This window comes from Sceloporus occidentalis, unplaced genomic scaffold (assembly GCF_023333645.1).
Source record: "Sceloporus occidentalis isolate IW3139 unplaced genomic scaffold, rSceOcc1.0.p SCAF_1, whole genome shotgun sequence".
NCBI classification, from domain to species: Eukaryota; Metazoa; Chordata; class Lepidosauria; order Squamata; family Phrynosomatidae; genus Sceloporus; species Sceloporus occidentalis.
Window position 1 is genome coordinate 38,243,859 of NW_028316981.1, and position 23,361 is coordinate 38,267,219.

The 23,361-nt window shown below is 40.9% G+C and overlaps 1 protein-coding gene across 4 annotated transcripts in view; it reads right to left on the reverse strand.

The window, feature by feature from the left end:
• Window positions 1-23,361, reverse strand: part of FOXP1 (forkhead box P1) — a 699,809-nt gene that overhangs the window by 587,153 nt on the left and 89,295 nt on the right. For 3 of the 4 annotated variants that reach the window (XM_089519524.1, XM_089519514.1, XM_089519475.1), the window contains exon 3: window positions 10,669-10,790. The gene's annotated coding sequence lies outside the window, so the exon portion shown is untranslated. The remainder of the gene's footprint in view (window positions 1-10,668; window positions 10,791-23,361) is intronic. The other variant, XM_089519465.1, reaches the window with a different exon arrangement.

Below are 23,361 nucleotides of genomic sequence, written 5' to 3' on the forward strand. Positions count from 1 at the left end.
TTTAGACTTGTGTCCCATCTCCACGATATCTCATTATGTATGTATATGCAAATATAAGTATTCCAAAATCCAATGATGATGATAATGATAATGATAATAATAATATTCCAAAACACCTCTGGTGCCAAGCATTTCCAATAAGGGAGACTCAACTTGTAAATCACTTTGAATCTCAATCAAAAGTCTCTACATCTATACACTTCCATACACTTTAATTCATCCCTCTCTCTCCTTTCCTTGTTCTATTTTTTATATCATTGTGAATCATAAGCCCATGTTCTTTGGTTTTATCTGCTATCCCCATTTTGCAATAAAGAATCATATTCTACCAGGCTCAGACAGGATAAAGCCCAGGCCTACCTAGATGATTTGGTACAAAGACAGGGGTAACCCAAGACATTTCATATACAGAAGCCAACAGGACTTGTAGTTAAATCTTGCTTCAGCACTGGCAATAATATAGGGGGTATAAGATAGCATGTTTTTCTCAGAAGAGGCTGTTATTGACCCTGGTATCTGATACCTAAAGCTGCTGTCTCACTCTTTCTAATGGTGGAGCGAACCTGTACAAGAAAATCAATATAGTCCCCACACTTACCCCTAGTCTAAAAGTTGACAAATTCAGTTAAGCCATACTAAAACATAAGGTAACTGCCATTCAATGTCAGAAACAAATCTCTCACCAGTCTAACTAGAGTGAAATCCAGATGCATCTATAATTTGTACAGGGACTAAACTCAGATTTGATATAATGCAAGAATTTGTAGAAAATTAGCTGTGCATGTACCCAACCTAGTCACAAACAAGCAATTTAACTCCACAGCTAACACAAAGTCCTGTACTATATTTGTATTTTTCATATTGCTCTTCAGATTATTGAAAATTTATTGCTATTATTCTTACAGTCTTATAGGTTAATCTAAGTTCTTTTATTACTACAAAAATGAGAATAATACTGACAATTACAAGCTGCTATAGCACATGTACAACAATGTTTTTTTTAAAAAAAAAAGCAAAAAAAGAAAGTGTATCTGCATTACCATCATAATAACTACCACAGATTGACATGATATGATTGAGTATAATGGCTTCTGTGCAACCATTATGGTCGATCAGCAAATAATATACTTTTGCAGTTGTCTAACTACATATTTACACATGTCAGCTCTCATACACTTCAGTGACAGAATTTAAAAGAAATGTAGTAAAAAAAAATCCCATAAGAACAAACAACTATATGACATTGTACTGAAATGAGAAGGAAAAGTAGGCATTTGTCTAACATACAAAACTGGGAAATTCTACCTTTACAGCAAAATCAATAAAAAAGGAACTCTCTTTATATTTTTGTAAGATATATTTTATTGGGTACATTGTACATTTTTGGACATCTTTACATTTCTGAATAAAGCCAAATAACTAACAAAAAACTCTGAAAATTACAAACAAATAAATAAATAAACCCCCAAGCCTAAAAATGGTGTTATACACAAACATACAGCAGAGAGGTTTGAAAAGTTACATTTTGGGACTGCGTGTTCCAGAATTGCCCAGCCAAGCATGACAATATTGTCTGATTTGTTTCAGAACTCACAGTCTAAAAAAGTGAGATTTCAAAGCTGTGATCTAGGGCAGCTTCCAAAGTTTACCACCTCTGTAACTGTGATTCCAAACAGGTACAATGATGAGCTGTGTATTTTAGGAGACTCTCCTCCCTAAACTCAGAAGTATTCCAGTTCTACATATATCAGATCCTGCTCGATCTTTGCAACTTCTTTCCAACCCTAGCATAAAATTTTGATTTATTTGTCTCTTCTAATAGAGGACTGGCCCTATGAACGTGGGATGGATACCAAAACGGCTGAATGTACGTTGAAATCTTTTGGTAAGGGTTATTATGTTCTAATTCAAAGCATGGGCCCATATGCCTAGCTAGATCACAAATTTGTAGATTATCCACCTTCAGAAATAGCACTGATGACACATTTATACTTGAATACTATGATAGTTGAACTCTTTCAATTATTTGACCATGTAATGTTCCTGTGCAAATAACATCCAAGACATTACAGTCAGTATTAACAAAGATTTTGCTGGCAAATAGTCCAGAGCTAACTTTTTCCACATGCATTTAAATAATAAGTAATTCTTTAGACTCTGCAAGAAGGGAGTATTAATGGAAGGAACCTATGCACCCCCCCTCAGAATGCAATACTGCTCTGACGGTTTAATGAATGTGACCCTGTGTGAATATTATACATTTACAACCCTTACTTTCTTAGTTACAAAGTTCTTCAGAACTTCCATCTGACAGCTTATAAAACTGACCATCCTCAGACAATATTCACAAGAAAAAACTAACTCTGAGGCTGCATCCACACTGCGGAAATAATCCAGTCTGACATAACTTTAGCAACCATGACTCAGTGCTGTGGAATCCTGGGATTTGTTGTGGTACCACAGCTCTCTGACAGAGAAGGCTAAATGTCTCATAAAACTACAGTGCCCAGAATTCCACAGCATTAAGCCATGGCAGTTAAAATGGTGTCAGGCTGGATTATTTTTCTGTAGTGTGGATGCAGCCTGAGTTGAACTTGAAGGCAGGTAGCAGGGATTCCACGAAGTGATGCCCATAATTTCATCATCTGGAAGAACTGGCAGTGTTGTATTGTAATCACAATATTTGTTGCTACTGGGTATATTGTCCTAAAACCAGTTTCACAATTACATTCCTTCTTCGGATTGTAGCTGCCTATATGGCAAAGGATAGCTCATGTGTACATAAAATGAGCTATATGAACTGGCCCTCAGAGCTTCAAAAGCTCCTTCTTTATTATGACACCCTCTCTTTCCAAAAAAGCAATAAACCTAGAGGGAGGGGGGCAATTTTTCAGGACTATGAATTATTATCTCAACATTGTCTGGGGGTTTAATCCTTTTGGAAAATTGCTCTTTTGAGGGTGAGCTGGTTCCACGGGCCAATTCTTTATGTCTTTCCTAGCTAACATGTTTTTGTGTACTTCCAACTGGTAGAAGAGACCATTTGCAATATGCCATTTCCTTGATATTCACTGCCTCCTGGTTGTTGAATGCTGAGAAAATGCACTTTCTCTCCTCTCTTTCCTGACTGAATGCTGGAGCACAGAAGTCATCTTCAGCCACTGGACAGAGAAAGGGGGATAGAGGAGCCCTATAAGCTGATTCTATTTCCACTTGCAAAACGTGAACCATGAAGTGGAGCTACATGTTAGTGACAGTAAATTGATTTTCTCTTTTCTTCTGTTACTCCCTTTCAGATATGGCAATACAAAAATCAAGGAACCTAAATAGAGATAAAGAGGTACAAAAGTAAGCAGACGTGTTTCTTCTTAGAAGACTCTGGATCACACAGCAATTCAGAGATTAGCCAAAAATAGTGTGCATTCTGTTTTCAGTATCAGTTGAAGACTTGTGGCTGCAACACCCTTTCCTCTAAACAGAACACATTTTTAATACTTGCAGATATTTCTTACCTTTTAAACTCAGCTTTTGAGGTTCAAAAAAATTAGTTAAATGTATCATTTGGATAACTCATTTAAAACATACTCCTTTTAAAACATATTCCATTTAAGGCTTAAAATGATGCATATAATCATATACTGAAGGCATACACAATTTTCTACAGGTGACTAATGCACAATTCTATTAAAGTAGCATTAAAAGGAGCTCCATGTTGCCTCCTAATACAAAGACCACTCTTCTTTAACAAAGTATCAGCAGTTTGATCTACCATGTGTACATCATAGCTTCTGGATGCATAAAGATTCAAACATGTTAACTCAGATGACAGGATTGGGCTCATCCAGCTATGCAGTGTTACGCTTTAAGTACCACTTTAACCTTATTTTGTGATCCTGGAGGTACAGTGACTGAAATGCCACTGGAAAATGATGTACTGATGCGACCTCATCATATCTACTGTTTACTCACTTTCTGTTCCAGCAATATCACCGTAAGTCTTATCCTCACACTTTCCTACCAGTAAAATTTTACCCCTTTTAGTTTATATAACCTAGTACAATGCCAGCACAAGATGAAGTGGCTTTTGCACCTTTCATATATTTTACCTTGCTGGAGTTATCAGGAATGTATACAGTGTATAGAACTGAGCAAGATAATAAATGGCTTAAAGTGAGAAAGCTATTAACACCTATTTATCTAGCACAGTGGTAGTTTATTGTTGTTGTGTGCTTTCAAGTTGTTTCCAACTTACGATGACCCTAATGCAAATTTATCACAAGGTTTTCTTTGGGGGTGGGGTTGCCATTGTCATCCTCTGAGACTAAGAGAGTTTGACTTGCCCCACATGGACACCCAGTGGAGTTTCATAGCTCAGTGAGGATTTGAATCTTGATCTCCCAGAATCATAGTCCAACACTCAAACTACTACACCACACTAGTGCTCCAGCTGAAACTTCACATCTGCAAGACATACCCAGATTATCACTTACAGCTGCACAAAACAAGAGGAGGTAACTTAGACCCTGTAACCTCTTCCAAGCTCACCAATGCTTTCTCTGTGAAATCAGCAGAGTACAGATAAATTGCCAACAAAAACAAAATGCAGCTATACAGGCCTGCAAAACTTCCACAGGGATAGAGATGTAGTCCTTATTTTGCCTACCCTTAGTATTGTACGATTCCATTAGGAACATTACAGAACAAATGTAAAACAATTGGTTACTTTGAGATATGAATGAAACAGAAAAAGAAATGAGGGAGGAGAGCTGTAATTAAAAAACTGTAATTAATAGGAGGCTCTCTCACCCCCCACACTCCCCATGAAATCAACAAACCTCCTATAGTTACAGAAAAAAATATGTAAACATATTTTGCATGAAGATCTGAAATACATTTCTACACATGAAAGAGAAATGCTGAAACAGTATAAAAGGCTCCTTTTGTTTGATTATATGTGACACTTTGGGGCTCCCAGCTCCTTAAGGACATGAGTGTAGTGGAAATAATTCTCACAGTTAATATATGTATGAGCTTGCACACTTCACACTGCCCAATGAATCCAGATCCACCTAGAGTGCACAAACCTATCTATAGAATCTGTCACCTTCAGCAGAATTCATTAAAATAATGTTCCATTCCCTCTTGTTAAATGTAATTCATTTAATTGAAATTTAATCTTACTGCATTATTTGGTAGATTTTTAATTGACATTTGTGGTAATTAATTGGTAAGCATTACAGCTTTGTCTGAAGAATTTAAAACAAAATTTGACACAGAGATTGGCTAGCCACTGCTGAGAACTGCCTGCTGGGAACATTTCATCATTCTTTCAGCCTATCGTGCTGATCATAGGTTAAGGGAGATGATGGACTCTTTCTTACAGTCAAGAATTACATTACTAATATATTCCATTACCACCACGCAAATGTCATGTTAATTTCTGATCATCATCAAGTCAGACAATGGTTTCCACACTGGCAACTAGCCAATTAGTTATGTGGAAAAATATTCAGCCAATTATGTTACTTGAATTAGGTTAAGGACTCAAGAGAAAGCAAATAAATGCTTTGAAATTACTTCACATATAAAATCTAAGTTGACACTGTCTTCATGCGCAATACAGGACATTATACAATATGATAGGCAGCTGCCAACGTTCATAACTGTTTATGAAATCTAACTTTTTTTTATTATGGCAGTTAGATCAGAATAACCGACACCCCCCTCCAGTAGTTGGTTCATTGTATTAGGAGTGAAACCATAATAGCTAAGATCAAGCACACCAAGCGTATAAAACATATTAAGCCAGCATATATTAAACTGCTAAAATTGCATCCTTCTCCTCCAGTAATAAAGTTTAAGGAAGAAAAGAAAGAAAGAAAGAAAGAAAGAAAGAAAGAAAGAACAAAGTTTGTTTGGATTGCTATCAGTGTCCAAAGAAGTAGGAGGCCACTAACTGCCCCCCTCCAACTAGCAGCACAGAAGTGATCAACGTTTGAATTTTGGAGCACAATCCTAAGAATCTGTCTCCTGTTTTTGATATCCATAGTGAATATTGTATTAGGGCACAGATTTGTATTTGTATCACAAATATTCATATGACAGAATAAGCATATAGATTGATAATAAAACATTAATTGTCAGTCTTCAAGCTCTTCTTTGAAGTCACAGGGCCTTCGATCTTGAAGAGCCCAATTTCAGGTTAATGTAAATATCCTCCTCTATCTGCTGTAATTAGACTATTGAGAAATATTTGAACTTCTCAGGCGGGATACAGACGGGCAAAAAGGGGTGTGTTCATGACATCATGAAGGTAGAGCCTTCAGACAGCCCTTACCTGAATGCCGCCATGAACACGCCGCCCGCCCGCCCCAAGCGGGAAAAAGTGGCATTAAAAAGGTGCTGCTTTTCCCCGCTTCTTTTCTGTATGATGCGCAGCTGCGCAGCTCCGTCTGTAAGCTGCTGCACCGGTACGCCAGAATTGTTACGCTGCTAATTTAAGTTGCCCATTTAAAAGCTCTGTGTCTGCTGCGTCACATAATGAGTCGGGGTCCTGGAACATGCGCAGTTTGCAGTCAGGCTTTAATTGCAGCGTCAGCTGCCATGCAGGTGTGGAAGCTGCAGCACAGCTGCAGCGCATTTTAAGACTCGTAACCCTAACCCTAACCCTAACCCTAACCCTAACCCTAGAGCAACATGTACGCATGCGCTGCTAGAATCGGGGAAAGTTTGGAATTTAAAGTGAACCCCTACACACATTCCTGTGCCATTTTCACCTAACAATAAAAACTCCTAAAACTTTAAATATTTACATATGTACAAGGGAGGTGATGGGGGATGGCAGGGGGACAGCGGTGGCAGCGGCGACAGCTGTGGCTGTGCATTGCAGATTCAGCAAGAGCGCGGGGACCAAAGGAGAGGAGGCATCCATGATGCTGGTGACATTGGCAACGTGCAAGCGGACAAGGATGCCAACACCAGCTGATCACCAGCTGGCAGGAGACCACTATTGTTCTTGGGCAGGGCGAGGGAAAAAGTTTTAAAGGGGCTTAGGCACTTTAAATGTGCACATATGCTTTCTGCTGCCGCTGCTGAGTGCCGCAGCTGCGCAGCTGCGCATCCGCCAGCCGGCAAAAGAAAAAAAAAGCCCCGTTTTTGGCCGCCCGTGCAGAAGCTGCCTCTCTCTTTGCAGCGTCCTCCGAGGTGGCGGTTTGGAAACTGCGGGTCAGAAACGGCCCCAGGTGAGGCGTCTTCACTGCCCCCCATGTGGAAGCCCCATACACCTGAGCCACGCCCCCGGGGCGGTCAGTCTGGAGGCTCCGTATTCAGCAGAATACACCTCCAAGACGTCTTCTCCTGCCCGTCTGTATCCCGCCTCAAAATAAACTTCAGATCAAAGCTTATGTTTCTTATTAGAAATAAATGTGAGGGAAGTTCATTTCCAGTCTAATGTTTCCCTTGCTTTTTACATCACCTCTTACTAGCTAGAATCAAAAGAAGAAATTGAAAGAGTTAATTTGGGATGTTATCTCAGTCTGTTGATATGTTCTTCCTAGGTAGGTGTGAGGCATCTGCTCTCACCAACATTTTTCATAGTTTTCACCCAGTTTGCACTTCCAGGACTATCTGTGGTCTGGACACAATTTGTGCTTTGGGTAGAGCATTCAAGAATTCAGTTGTCATGGGCATAAAAATGTTTGACAAATTGTCATGGGCACACATTTGACAAAAATGAGCAACATAAGGATGAACTCCATCCTATGAAAGCAACAACCTCAAGATGGAAGGAGGCATAGACCAAACATGGTGGAGTGTGAATGGAGAGGGACATAGAGGGAGGAACTCTACAGATGCAGATTTATAGATGTACCCTTCCTATTTCTTGCTGAAAATAGAGAAGATAATAAGTAGAATTACTGTATATACACATATATAAGTCTAAAAAATTATGCCCAAAAACTGAGCCCAAAATCCCGGTCAACATTTATGGGTCACTATGGAAACTGAGTGGTTCCCAATAGGCAAAGGGGTCAGGCCAGGCTGCATCCTATCACCTTGCTTGTTTAATTTATATGCTGAAAACAGCATAAGAAAAACAAAATTAGAATCAGAAAATGGGGGAGTGAAGATAGGAGGAAGCAACATTAACAACTTAAGATATGTGTACGACACCATAATATTAGCAGAAGACATTGAGGAACTGGAACAGTTAATAAGGAAGGTCAAAGATGATGAAGATGATTTTCTTATATCCAGCCTTTCTCCCATTATAGGAACTCAAGGCAGCGTGGAAACTGAAATAGTTAAAGAATTCCCATATCTAGGATCAAACATTAATCAGAATGGAGACTGCAGTCAGGAAATAAGAAGAAGACTAGGAATGGGAAAGGCCACTATGAAAGAACTGGAAAAGATACTGAAAAGCAAAGGCATACAACTGAGCACTAAAGTCAGAATCATTCAGGCCATTGTATTCCCAATTACCATGTATGGATGAGACAGCTGGATAGTAAAGGAAGCAGAGAGAAATGTGGTGCTGAAGAAGAGTACTTAGGGTACCATGGACAGCTAAGAAGACAAACAAATAGGTTCTTGAACAGATCAGACCAGGGCTCTCCTTGGAGGCAAACATGATCGAGATGAGACTATTATACTTTGAGAAGGCACAGATCACTAAAAAAAAAACCCAATAATGCTAAGAAAGGTAGAAGGTAAAAAGAAAGAGAGGAAGACCACAAACCAGATGGATAGGCTCAATCAGAGGGGTTGTGGGCAAGGGCTTGCAGGACAGTGGAGGATAGGGATTCTTGGAGATGTTTCATCCACAGGGTTGCCATGAGTTTGAACCGACTTGAGGGCAGTTACCAACAACAACAACAAATGGTAATGTGACAGCAGCTCTTTCAGATTTGTCCCTGTTCCCTGATTTGCATAATACTGATTTTGCATAGTACTGCTGTATAAACCACTGTAGCTACAAGGAATCTCCATCGTGCAAAATGACCCATGCTACAGTCAACTTTGAAATTAAAGCAAAAGTTCCTCTAAATGGATTGGATTGTTAAACTTTCTTTGATTGGTTACGCTAGGCATCCTCATTATCCCTGTCAAAATGATAATCTACACATAAAATGGAAATATACATGCACTTGTAGTTAGATATATGGAATTTTGCTGCTATTTATTACATCAGTCACCAAAATGTAAAATTATGATAATCCATGCTTAATAACATGGTAATTATACTTCCTCTGGAAAATAAAAAAGTAGTCCCTTTAAAATTAAAGCATATTTTAGAGGTTTATATAATCTCAGAATAAATGTGAAGTTGCAATAGACAGGAGGCTATTAACTGCATGCCAGTTATACAAAGTTATCAAAGAAAGAAAGAAAGAAAGAAAGAAAGATCTCCAGTAAACCTTGAATAAATTCCTTCTTTCTTTCTCTTTTAACCCAGGACCATAAACTGAACTCCATTTTTCAGCCTCTGACTAGGGAGTACTTATAATTCTTTCACTGTTAAAAATTAACAAATAAAAATGATAGAACAAAATGTGAATGATCAAATTATTCTGCAATTGAGTTAATAAATTTAGGGTCTGGCTGTACCACTCACACAGGATGAATCACCAGTGAGTTGATAAAGTCAGAGGAGGAGTATGGGAGCCCAAAAGGTGTTCCTGACTGACTAACCATAACAAAGTATACAGGTATCATTACATATTCTGTGGGACAAAGAGCCTGAGAAATTATGGGACAAAAGTTCTAAAACAAGGCAATTCTTTGTGTATGTGAGTGACACTACACTGATGGTGGTGGGACAAACAAAGCAAGCACAAAGATTACTCTATTGCTTTGTCTGAGCTGGGATCCAAAATATATGACAGAAACTTCTGTATATTATTCCACCAGCTGGGGGCAGATACGAATGATATACAGCGAGAATTAAAGAAAATTATGTCTCTGAGCACAGAAAGGGGGAAAGCAGATGGCCCCTTTGCGCAGGATTGGGGGCGGTGTCTGAGTGCGCCGTTTAGACACTGCATGCTCTGACACCACCCCCATGCCTCAAGGAAGCTACACGGCTGACCACATGTGCGCCAGCTTCATGGCTTTTACATGTGCCACACCACAGAAACAGCAAAAAGCCACAGCTGCAGTGGAAAGGGCAGCTTTTTTCCACTCCTATTTGGGTTGGAGACTGGTTGGATTGGGGCCGTGGCATGTGGTTGCTGCGGTGCTCACCCAGCTCTTTCAGGGGCAGCATAACACCACTCCTTTGAGCTGGTCTGTTTCAGTCCAAACTGAGCCTAACAACAGAATTCTCTTATCAGAACTTACCTGAGCTCATAACTCTTTCAACATAACCAAAGTCATATCACCAAATTCCAGTTTTCTAAACTTTCTTGTATCCTGATTTAGGTGAGGAACGTTACTTTGTTATTGTTGTTAAACTACTTGGGAACCAAAAGTCATTGACGATTTACAGCAAATCACCCAAATATATACTAAATGTCAAATTACCTTTTCCCCATCCTTGATATGTCAAGTGTTTTAGATTCTTTAACTATATTAAATACCAAGAGGGGGAAATGTTTTGTTTGTGTTTGCAAGGATTACTGTGAGTTCTTAGGAAATGGAGATTACAGACACATATTCTTGACTCACCCGGGTTCAGTTGCAGGTATTATGCATTTTCCTTCATGGCTGGTGAAGTCTTGCAAGGAACTAACCCCTTTTCATCTCTAGCATATTCACAAGGAGGATTCAGAGAAATGGTTTGAAGACTGCTGAAACAAGAAAAACCTCTGTCAGAGTGTTCCATGTATTGGTTCCCTTCATTAGAAGCCAATAGTTTTCATTTACAGAGTCAGGAAAAATAATCACTGTAGTATTATTTAACTATGGCGGGATACAGACGGGCAGGGGAAGACGTCTTGGAGGTGTATTCTGCTGAATACGGAGCCTCCAGACCGCCCGCCCCGGGGGCGTGGCTCAGGAGATGGGGCTTCCACATGGGGGGCAGTGAAGACGCCTCACCTGGGGCCGTTTCTGACCCGCAGTTTCCATACCGCCGCCTCGGAGGACGCTGCAAAGAGAGAGGCAGCTTCCTCACGGGCGGCCAAAAACGGGGCTTTTTTTTTCCTTTGCCGGCTGGCGGATGCGCAGCTGCGCAGCTGCGCAGCTGCAGCGCTAAGCAGCGGCGGCAGAAAGCCTATGGGCACATTTAAAGTGCCCAAGCCCCTTTAAAACTTTTCCCCCCGCTCTGCCCAAGAACAATGGTGGTCTCCTGCCAGCTGGTGATCAGCTGGTGCTGGCATCCTTGTCCGCTTGCACGTTGGTAGTGTCACCAGCATCATGGATGCCTCCTCTCCTTTGGTCCCCGCGCTCCTGCTGAATCTGCAATGCACAGCCACAGCTGTCGCCGCTGCCACCGCTGTCCCCCTGCCATCCCCCATCACCTCCCTTGTACATATGTAAATATTTACAGTTTTAGCGGTTTTTATTGTTAGGTGAAAATGGCACAGGAATGTGTGTAGGGGCTCACTTTAAAGTCCAAACTTTCCAAGCAGCGCATGCGTACATGTTGCTCTAGGGTTAGGGTTAGGGTTAGGGTTAGGGTTAGGGTTACGAGTCTTAAAATGCGCTGCCACACCTGCATGGCAGCTGACGCTGCAATTAAAGCCTGACTGCAAACTGCGCATGTTCCAGGACCCCAACTCATTATGCGACGCAGCAGACACGGAGCTTTTAAATGGGCAACTTAAATTAGTGGCGTAGCAATTCTGGCGTACTGGTGCAGCAGCTTACAGACGGAGCTGCGCAGCTGCGCATCAAACGGAAAAGAAGCGGAGAAAAGCAGCACCTTTTTAATGCCGCTTCTTCCCGCTTGGGGCGTGCGGGGGGGCGTGTTCATGGCGGCATTCAGGTAAGGCCCGTCTGAAGGCTCTACCTTCATGACATCATGAATACACCCCTTTTTGCCCGTCTGTATCCCGCCTAAGGGCCCAAACAGACAGGCCAAAATAAAGCTGCTTCGGGTCACTTTGGAGGTATGCTGTTTAAATGACACACACATCTTAAGAGGCCAGACACTGCGCCAAAGCTGTGCTCCAGTGCTTAGGACTGGAGTGTGGCTTTGGTGCTGCTTCTGGCCTCTTAGGATGCATGCAACATTTAAACAGCATACAGTACCTCCAAAGTGACCTGAAGCAGCTTTATTTTGGCCTGTCTGTTCAGGCCCTATAACAGTCTTTTGTTGTTGTTGTTACAAACAAAACCAACACCTAAAAGGTCTTCAAAATCACCCATTCCATCAATAGGTTGGATCCAGATTAAATTAATCACATTTAGCTCCCACTAAAACCAATATGAAAAGTTAGTTTGGCCAAACTTTTCATTCCAGTGGTTTTCATAAGAGCTCAGTATGGATGGAATATCACTTTACTACAGAGTAGCTTTACTATTACTTGCTTTTCTACAAAAAAAAATAAAATAAAATTAGTATTATCCAGATGTACAAAACCTACAGTGCCATCCTGAGTGAGAGACCCACTAGCTACAGAGAGTTAGAAGGAAGAAAGGAGACCCACTCCTTATGCTGAAAATGCGCTCGCTGGACTATTTCTGCACCCAGAGAAGTTCCCCCTTTGTCTGCTGGCCCAGATATCGGTTAAAATTCCTGCTTCCACTGGAAAAATAAATCTTGAATGAAGAGTTTTTGAAAAAAACCAGGGTGAGGTTCTGGTGGAGAGTATATAGATGACATCTACAAAGCACATCAATTTTTAAAATGTACACTTAGCACCACATGAATGGCTGGTATAACTAAATTCAGTGCAGTGGGAGCAAAAAATCAGGGATCAGGAGAAGGTCAGCACATAAGAGTCCAGAGGCACAGTTATCATTTATCCTTTAGAACCCATACAGGTTCATCTTCCCAGGACTCTACTGTCAGTTGTGCCCAAGGAAAAAGCTGACAAGTGGCTCACAAAGACATTCCTACAAAATCTAAAGTCACCCCTCCACATTTCTGGCTTTGATTTTTGAGGATATATTTATTCACGGATTTGAAAAATATGTGGTTTGAGCATTGGACAATAACTGGAGACTAGGATTCAAATCCCACTTCATCCATGTAAACCCACTGGGTGACCTTGGGCAAGTCACACTCTTTTGGCTTCAGATACTGGCAACGACAAACCCCCTGTGATGAAACTTACTAAACAAGAAAGTCATGATAGGGTTGCTTTAAGGTCACCATAAGTCAGAAATGAGTTGAAGGCACACAACAACACCCACAAACAACAACAAGAATGTCTAGGTCCTCTAGCACGGCTCTGTGGTCAACATCTGCTAGAGGCCACAGTGGAAGACCTAGAAATTCCTAGAGAGAACACTTCTCTAGGCATCTGTGGGTCCTCCACAACAGCCTCCAAAGTGGTACTGTTGGACTAGAGATTCCTAGAGAGGTGTTCTCTTGGGTAAAAAAAATAGTGGGTTTTTAATATACATTTTTTCCACTTTCATGGGGGTCCTGTTTTCCTATCCCAGCAAAGGTGTATATACTTGAGGACATATCTGAACATCTTTCAAGATTATGTTCTAACCCACAAAACACAGATCAGGCCTGCCTAATTTTTATTTATTTGTTTCCCACTTTTCTCCCGTATGGGAGCCATAGTGGCTTACACTGTACATTAAATCAATCTGAAATATGATTTTTAAAAATAAAAAAGCTTTAAATAGCAATCCACTAAAAACATTAGTTTAAAACAGGTAAAAACACATTAAAATCTTTTACATATTACAAACCAGCACACCCATTGCACTACCCCTGATGCTTTCTAATAAAACTGTATCTACAAATAAATGTTCAAAGGTGGAAAAAAAACATGGTACTGCCCTAATGTTCATTCCTATCACCAGGAAAAGTGGTCACTTTAATATGTTATCAAAAGGATTTTGACATGGACAGGTGTAAACAGTAGGTGGGATGGCAAGGCTGTTTTCCCTATAAGCGTAAAATGATGCCTCTCCCCTCCACAATCAGCTTGCAGCCTAAAAGGATGGGTATAGAACATGCATCATGCATTTGTTGAAATAAAAAGAAGTAGAAAAGAAATTAGAGAATCTGTCCTCAAAGGGAATGGAAATAAACTCTCGCCAGTTTTTATATCACTGCAGAAACAAGAGCATAGTTATTGATTTACATACAAAAAATAGGCAAACCTACTTGATAAATAATATCCAGCTTGTTAATTCTGAAAGCCGGTTTAAAACAACAGCTAACTGCATGGATCAGGTGGAATCCCAAATCAAATTTAAGTGCATGTTTGGGAATCAGTCCTCAAAAACAATGTTATGTTCAAACACGTTAAGAGATTATTAAATATACCTTATTTTCTTGTTTACTTTCCATCTTCAACAATCCCCACTTTGTCAAAATGTCTACAGGGAACCGGAATGGAGCAGCTGCCAGGTCCCCAAGGTCAATGTATCGGGTTGTTTACAAAACAGTCCTACCATCAGGCAACAAAAACAACACTACAGTACAGCCTTCATTTTACAACCCACACCATATACAAAACTTGAACCTGAGTTGTGCATTTAAACCACATGCATACAAAACTAATTTTAGTTAGCATGTGTCAGTGGCACTGACTGTTTATCAGTGAACATCAATATTGCTTTTGAGAAAGTTTTAAGTGTCCAGCAGGGAGATTAATTCTCCCAGAACCTTGTTGCTTATTTGAATCTGACACAATCATTTCTTGGAATTTTTTTTAAAAAGAGGTTAAAATGATTTATAGCATAAACTAAGCCCCATTAGAATAACATGAAACTATTTCAAAAACAATACTTTTGAATTTAAAGTAAACCTAAAACCTCATGATACTTTTGTTGTTTTGGGGCTCCAAAAGTTAGTGGGACTCTGTTTCACCAAACAGGTTTTGCAGCCTTCTAAAAAGATGCACAGTATAATTGCCTCTGCCTTCTATCATAACCCTGTTAGTCTACTGAAACATATTTTCTTTTCCTTTCATGAAGAAATTAGAAATGGTATTGGAAAAGGCAGTACAGGAAAATATTACCACTCCCTACTCCAGCCAGATCTTCTTGTCCATGGGTCCAAATGGTGGAAGTGTCATCTACATATCGGAACCATGTTGTCAGGATTTTTGGTGCTGTTTCCAGGGCTTGCTTTTCAAAGTGTTCCATGTAAAAGTTTGCTATCTCAGGGCTCAGAGGCTTCCCATAGCTACCCCATCTCTCTGTTCATAGAATCCATTGTCCCACTGGAAATAGCTTGTGGTGAGGCAGTGTTCGAACTGTGATGTTGGAGCCATAGAACAAAAGATCTGGCTGTATTCCTGAACCATCTGAACAACATCCACCCAAACATCCAATTCACAATGGAAAAAGAAAAGGAGAGAACATTGATATTCTTAGATGTCCTGGTCATCCGCAAACCGAACCAACGGTTGGGCCACATAGTATACAGAAAACCAACACATATGGACATATATCTTCACAAGAACTCCAACCATCACACAGGACAAAAAAGGAACACAATAAAAACATTGGTAAACTGGGCAAAAAGGATCTGTGAACCCCACTTCCTGGAAGATGAATTGCAGCATCTGGACCGGGCTCTACAGGCTAATCATTACTCCAGCTTAGACTTCAGAATTGCTGCCAGACCCAGAAAAAGCCAGAGGAGTGAAGACAAACAACCACCTATAGAGAAGATATTTTTTACTATACATTAAAAGTGTCACAGACAGAATAAGGAAACTGGTGAGGAAACACAACCTCCAGACAATCTATAAACCAACCAGGAAAATCCAGCAAATGCTTCGCTCAGCGAAAGACAGGAAGGACCCTCTTGAGGCTGCAGGAGTTTACCGCACATCATGCAGCTGCAGACAAGTCTACACAGAGACCACCAAACGCAGTGTTCAAACACGAATCAAGGAACATGAGAGACACTGCAGACTAGATCAGCCAGAAAAACCAATAGTAGCAGAACATGTTATAAACCATCCTGGGCATAAAATGCTGTTTGAAAACACTGAAATTCTGGCCCATGCCCTGTGTCAAAATGCACAGGGAAGCCACTGAAATCCACAAACACCTGGACAACTTCAACAGCAAAGAAGAAACCCTTAAACTAAACAAAATTTGGCTACCAGTCCTGAAAAACACCAGAATTAAGACCCAGCAAAATGCAAATGAAAACCACCCAGGTTTTTCCCAGCAGACAATGGACCACAATTAAGCAGACACAAATCCTCCTTGCATATCCTTCTACCCTGAGGTCTTGCCATTCAACATCAGAACAATATACAGATTAACATGTATATCACTCCTCCCAACGCAGGGACACACACACACACCACTCACTTCCATGCCAGCACTCTCTGAAAGATGCCAGCCGTAGATGCTGGCGAAACGTCAGGAATAAACTCTTCTAAAACATGATCACATAGCCCGAAAAACCCACAAAAAATTATTCATAAAGTTTATTGCAGGGTTTTCCAACCTGGTGAGAGATGGAATTTCATGGGGAGTGACAAAGAGTATCTTGAGTACTTCCTGAATAAATTATAAATTATAATCTAATTGTTCAAAGTAGATTTGCATTTATGCATTGAGGTAAGACCTTATTTTTTTAAGTGCAATTTATTCACCCATAATATTGTATGTGGTCCAATTTGTGTTTCAAAAATTAGAAATTAGACTTTTTCATCTTCAAATTTGATATTACCATTGTAGATAGCATGAACATTAATTAAACATTAATTAGAAAAGGTTGGGAGCCACTGGGCTATAGATACCTGCCCTCTGATAAATTCAAAATACAGTGGACCCTCACCTTACGCAGGGAACCGTTCTGGACCCCCGCGTAAGGCGAATTCTGCCTATGCTGGAGCCCCATTCATTTAAATGGGGCTCATGTACACAGCAGTGTGGTGGTGTGCACACCCCACAGGCACACGCCCCATTAATCTAAATGGGACGCACTGCCCCTTGTGCCCCATGCACTCCCTGCGGCTTGAGCACATAAACTCAAAGCCGCATATAGCGCGCCCACATATAACGTGGGTGCACTGTATCTATTCCATCAGCCACTGCTAATCAATGTATGGGTAGGTGGGTGGATGCATAGGTCACAAAGCTTATCAAATCAAAACCTACACAACATACTGTCTAAAGGATAACTGTTCTCAGTTAGTGTGAAACTGTCCTAGAACAACTTTCTATTTACCAGAAAAGTAGCAAACACTGGAAATTCCACACAGCTTTTAAAATACAGTTTAAGTTTGTTGTTTTTGTTGTTAACCACCCTTGAGTCGATCTTGACTCATGGCAATACTGTGGATGAGGCATCTCCAAGACTCCCTATTCTCCACTATTCTTCTAAGTTCTTGCAGATTCATACCCGTGACCGCCTTAAATGAGTTCATCCATCTATTATGTGGTCTTCCTCTCTTTCTACAGTCCGTCCTCGCCTTACGCGGAGGGATCTGTTCCAGATCCCTCCGCATAAGGCAAATTCCGCCTATGCTCGAGCCCCATTGGAAACAATGGGGTTCATGCGCGGCGGCGCGGCAGCACAGGCGTGCGCGGGGCGCAACAGGTGCGTGCGCCCATTCAATTGAATGGGACGCGCTGCCCCGTGCGCGCCCCGCGGCTTGAGCGTGTATGCTCAAGGCCGCATATGGTGCGCCCGCGTATGATGCGGGCGCGCTGTACTTGTTTCCACCTTTTCTAACATTATTGTCTTTTCTAATGATTCAGGTCTTCTCATGATGTAGCCTCAGTTTAGTCATCTTTACTTCCAGGGAAATTTCAGGCTTAGTCTGTTCTAGGACCCATTTATTTCCTCAGCACTCTTCTCCTGCACCACATCTCTTTTCGTCCATTTTCTTAACTGTCCAGCTCTCACATCCATACATGGTAATGAGGAATACAATTGCTTGCATGAGTCTAACTTGCATGCATAGTTATACATCTTTGCTCTTTAGGAGCTTTTCTAGTTCTTTCATAGCTGCCCTCCCCATTCTTAATCTTCTGATTTCTTCTGCAGTCCCTATTCTGATCAATGTTTGATCCAAGGTATACGAACTCTTTTACTATTTCTACATCCTTATTGTCTAGGTTGAACTTGTGAAGATCCTCCGTAGTTATTATTTTTGTTTTCTTTATGTTCAACAGTAAGCCTGCTTTGCACTTTCTTCTTTCACCTTCCTAGTCAGTAGTTGCTCTAGGTCTTCAATGTTTTCTGCCAACAGTATGGTGTTGTCTGCATATCTTAGATTGTTGATGTTCCTCTTCCTGATATCAGCACTTCCTGCTTAACATGATTTAATTGCATCATTTTTATTTTCAGAAACACATTCAGTGGAAAACTGATCAGTAAATGATTCAAAGATAGCCATTCAGAAGAAACCAAAAAAGAAAATGAGCCATTAAAACATGAAGGTCTCTTACCTATTTACACTTTGAATAAGAAACTGATATGAAGAATTATTTATAATAAAAAACTGGATTTAATACAGATTAAAACTCCTTTTATGTTGTTGTTGTTGTTACTATTATTATTATAAATAAATATTTTATTCCCAGTGTTGAAAACCTAAAAAGAGAAAATTAGCTTTAAAAACACTAAGAGGTAAAACAGAAAAGTGCTGAAATAATGATTCCATGGGTGATCCATATTCTCGCTCCTTTTTCTCTTCCTGTCAAAATCTGAAAGCATTTAATGAAGCACAGAAGCAAAACAGCATTAAGAGCTTGTGGTGAGCTGGGCTTCTGCTATCAGGCAGATGGGTTTTGGAATCCTTGTTAGCATCACTGCTAGACATTAACAACTGTCCAGTGGTATGAAAGAGTTCATTTGCATTAGCGATCTAGAGGCTGTACAGACTGGCCAAAAGGACCAGCATCGGGAAGGAGTGGGGGATTGGCAACGTCATGCCACCCACCCATCCATGGGCAGCATGGGAATGCTGTGGCGCAGCGTTTATACATGCTGCACCGAACAAATGGCAAAGAAACACTGCTGACACTGCAACAAGGGCAGCTTTTTGCCAGCTCAAAAGGGAGCAGCAATTTGCTGCAGAAATGCCCTCCACACTATCTAGAGTTCATTTTGGGGCAAAAAAAAAACCTTGACCCCAAAGAGCATAAAAACAGCCCTGGGGGAGTAGAGGTGGCGGAAAGGCCATACTTTGTCCTCTCTACTCTAAAGTACAGAGAGAGTCTTTCCAACTAGAAGTTGCAGTCAATGTCATATATAATATGCTAACATATTCTGATTTTCTTTGTGCTTTTTCAAGGTCTTTTAGTATGACATTTCCAGAGTGCTAATTGGATGAAACTATTTTGTCGCTTCACATAGACTACTTCATTATTATTTATTCGGTTTATTAATATCTGTCAATATTGAGTCTCAAAGCAGCCCACAGCATGTTTAAAAAGCAGATACAACTGAAAACATAGTAAGTGGCTAAAACACAGTATTTTTAGCAATCATATTGAAACACAGTAACAGAAATTAAAACAATGAAAGCAATCAAAACATTTTTTAAAGGAAAAAGGTACAGCATCTCCCATTAAAAGCCACTTCCTCAACAGTTAGTCAGTTCACCTAAATATACTGTATTTTCTGGCGGATAAGACTACTTTTTAACCCAGGAAACTCTTCTCAAAAGTCGGGGGTCGTCTTATACGCCGGGTGTCATCTTTTAGGGTGGGTGCTGAAACTTCTGAGCTGGACTGGATAATCTGCGGTTGCTGCATATAGTGGGGAGCTCAAAAACAGCGGTTGCATCCCCTCCGTATGTGGTGACCATATGAAAGCAGCAAAGGTGGCGCTGTACAAGTACAGTAGAAGAATCTTGGAGACAGGGAGGGCTGGGCAGGCAGGGAGAGCTGACCAATCCAAGCAGGCTTTGTATACAAAAAACGGTCGCCCGACTCGGCGGGCAGACTGTTTTGCCGCTAGAAGAAGCTGGAACTACAAGCCCCAGTGTGCACTGGGACTTGCTCCGGCTCCCTATTGGTGCGCGGAGCGGATGGGGCAGTCCCATCGCTCCGCGACGCTCTGGGAGCCGGGCTCATTGGTGCGGAGCTTCCGGTCCTCCAGGGCTGCCCATTGGTTGGGTGGCCTTGGAGGAGGGGCTCCACACAGCATGCAATATGGGCGGGGCCTAGGCCTATTTTAGGCCACGTTGCCGGCCCCAGCCCTCAGTTGGTGCTTGGCTTCGAGCAGAGCGGAGCCAAGCTGAGGAAGGGAGAAAGACTTTGAGCTTCTCCCGCCCGCCCACCGCTGTTTTGTGGGTGTTTTTTCCTCATAACTTTGGCGGCAGCATAGGCCAGGATCTGCACGTTGTTGTACCAGGGCTATGGAGCTCTGGTTTGGGAGTCAATAGGTACCCGGGGGCGAATAGGGCAGGCATTTGGCCATTGCGGGGGCCAGAACGCGGGAGTGCCTCCCAGTGACTAGGGGCTTAGTGAATTTGTGAACGCAAGACAATGTTTGCGGTCAAGTTGTGTTCCTTAGCCCCTAGGTCATCCCAAGCACCGGGTGGGTGCCCGGTTTGGATAATCAGACTACATCGGGTGGTTTGATTGCACAGATCCTGACCTTATGCTTTGTGCCAACCCTACCAATTGTTTGCAAATAAAGTTGTGGCCTTACTTCCAACATGTTGTACTATGGTTATTTGACAGCAACATCTGAGGCAACAGGTTTTCCTGCTAAGTACCTGCATGTCATAAGCATTTGAATTAAAATTACCATATTGATGTTTTTTACTTTTTATTTGGTATGCATTGGAAGGGGGGTAGTCTTATACGCCAAGTATACCCCAAACTCTATATTTTAACTGGAAAAGTTGGGGGTCGTCTTATACGCCCAGTCGTCTTATATGCTGGAAAATACGGTACATTTGACTAAGGTGAACATGACAAATGAATTTTGATCTCAAGGGGCATAAAACAGCCCTGGGGAAGCACTTTGCCCTCTCTGCTCTGAGGTATGAAGACAGCCTTTCCAACTAAAAGTTAGAGTCAATGTGAAACAGATCTAGGAGTCCTAGTAGATCACATGTTGAGCATGAGTCAACAGTGTGATGCAGTAGGTAAAAAAGCCAATGTGATTCTAGGCTGCATCTACAGAAGTTTAGCGTCCAATCGAGAGAAGTAATTGTGCACTGTATTCTGCTTTTGTCTGGCCTCAACAAAAATACTGTTTCCAGTTCTGGACACCACAATTCAAAAATGATGTTGACAAGCTGGAGTGTGTCCACAGGAGGGTAACCAAAATGGTGAAAGGTCTGGAAACCATGCCATATGAGGAGTGGCTTAGGGACCTGGTTATGTTTAGCATGGAGAAGAGAAGGTTAAGAGGTGATATGATTAAATATTTGAAAGGATAGCATACTGTAGATGGAGGAAGTTTGTCTTCTGCTGCTCCACAGAATAGGGTGTGGAGCAAAAGATTCAAACTAAAGGAAAAGAGATTCCATCTCAACATTAGGAAGAACTTCCTGACAGTGAGAGCAGTTCAATGCTGGAATATGCTGCCTCTGAGTTTGGTGGCATCTCCTTCTTTGGAGGTTTTTAAAACAGAGGCTGGATGCCTTTGACTGTATGGTGGGAGTTGAACAAGATGGCCCTTGAAGTCTCTTCCAACTCTGTGATTCTAAGATTATGACTTATTCACATATTGCAGGTATAGATTCTATCATGGTGATATGGGGGGAAGCTTCAAGTTAAAGGAATTCCCTCCAAAAATAATAAGTGAAATAGGCTATTTCTCAAAATTAGTCACAGATATAAGTAATATTTGTGAATCACTTTAATACCATAAACAGAACACATTACTACAACTCAGGAGCCTATTTGTAAGGATGTTTTGGATCATGGGCAGTCAAAAACCAACAGATGTATGAACCAATTGGTTTGGTGGCTCAATAATGGACCCTTAGATACTCATCTCAGTGAAAATATCTTTCCAAACAAATAAATGCCATTTTGGAACATATAAACATATTAAATCCACAGCCAAGAAGCATTTAGCTCATCTCTTCAAGATCCTTTTCTTTTTTTATTGTTAACTGTAAAACCTTTTGTAGCAGGTTTTCAGCTTCTTATCCCTTTAATCTATATTGTGAGCCTGTCTCAGTCACTTGTCAGGCTCTCTTTAGAACCAACGACAACAGCAATGCCACCAAGGCTAACCTCCTCATCATTCAACATTCCCAGCATATGATGCAAGCATGCCACGTCCCTGTGGTTTTCTTTATCTCCAAAGAAAGTCATCCAAAGAGCACCTTCGCCTCCCATGTGATTTCCCATGTTGCCAGTGCAAACAAGAATTTTACTGAGGAAGTTAACAAGATAGGCTTTCTACAACAGAGCTAACAGTCAGAGCCACATGGTTACAAATTCTACAATCAATATAACTGGAGAGAAAGTCTTTTCCCAATTCTGTTTTCATGCTTTTTTCAGGCAATCCTGCTTTAGGTAGTTGGGGTTTAGTGTCAGTCATTTATCATCCATGTCATCTCCCTCTGATATCCAGATTCATCATTTTTTACCAAGCTAAATTATTTATCCTTCACATTTAGCAAATTAAGGTGGGGAGTGGAAATCAAGCTGATGTGGAAAATGAGAATGTTTGAATAATTATATATCATTCCCCTTGCAAAGAATTAAAAAGAAAGTCCGGCCTTATAATGTGATTGGTTAACCGGCTTTGAATAAGACACTGGTGATGAAGGGGGCATATTCTCATATCATGTTGCCAAGCCTTTATGCTTTCACTGTTTTCATACTCATTTCCAGATAAAACTAGTATAACATAGTAGCTAAGAGTCTGCAAACAGGTTCAAATCTCACCCATCCCATTAACTCATTGGGAGGTCTTAAGCAAGATTTAATGTGTGTTTTTTCTGGAAAAAACAGAAAAATACTGACCTTCCTTACATAGTTGTTAAAATGTTTATTACATAATATACATGAAGCACTCTGAACACTTCAAAGTGCTATAAAGATTATTAATACTTGACTTCTTACAGTGCAAGTAACACAGGATCACAGTATGTTAATTCACAATTAAGGCTCGAGTTCAATATGGCTTACTTTATTGATTTACAAGATTGCAAGTGATAGTCCCAGCTAGATTAGGCCCACTGCATCAGTTCCTGAATATTCAGTGAATATACTCTAGCTGAGAACTAACAGACTGAATCTAAATCTTAGTCTACAATGAGGCCCAAGGATGAGCCATACTGTTGGGCTCATTCCTGGCACATCAGCGAAGATCAGTGGTTCCCAACCTTTGGT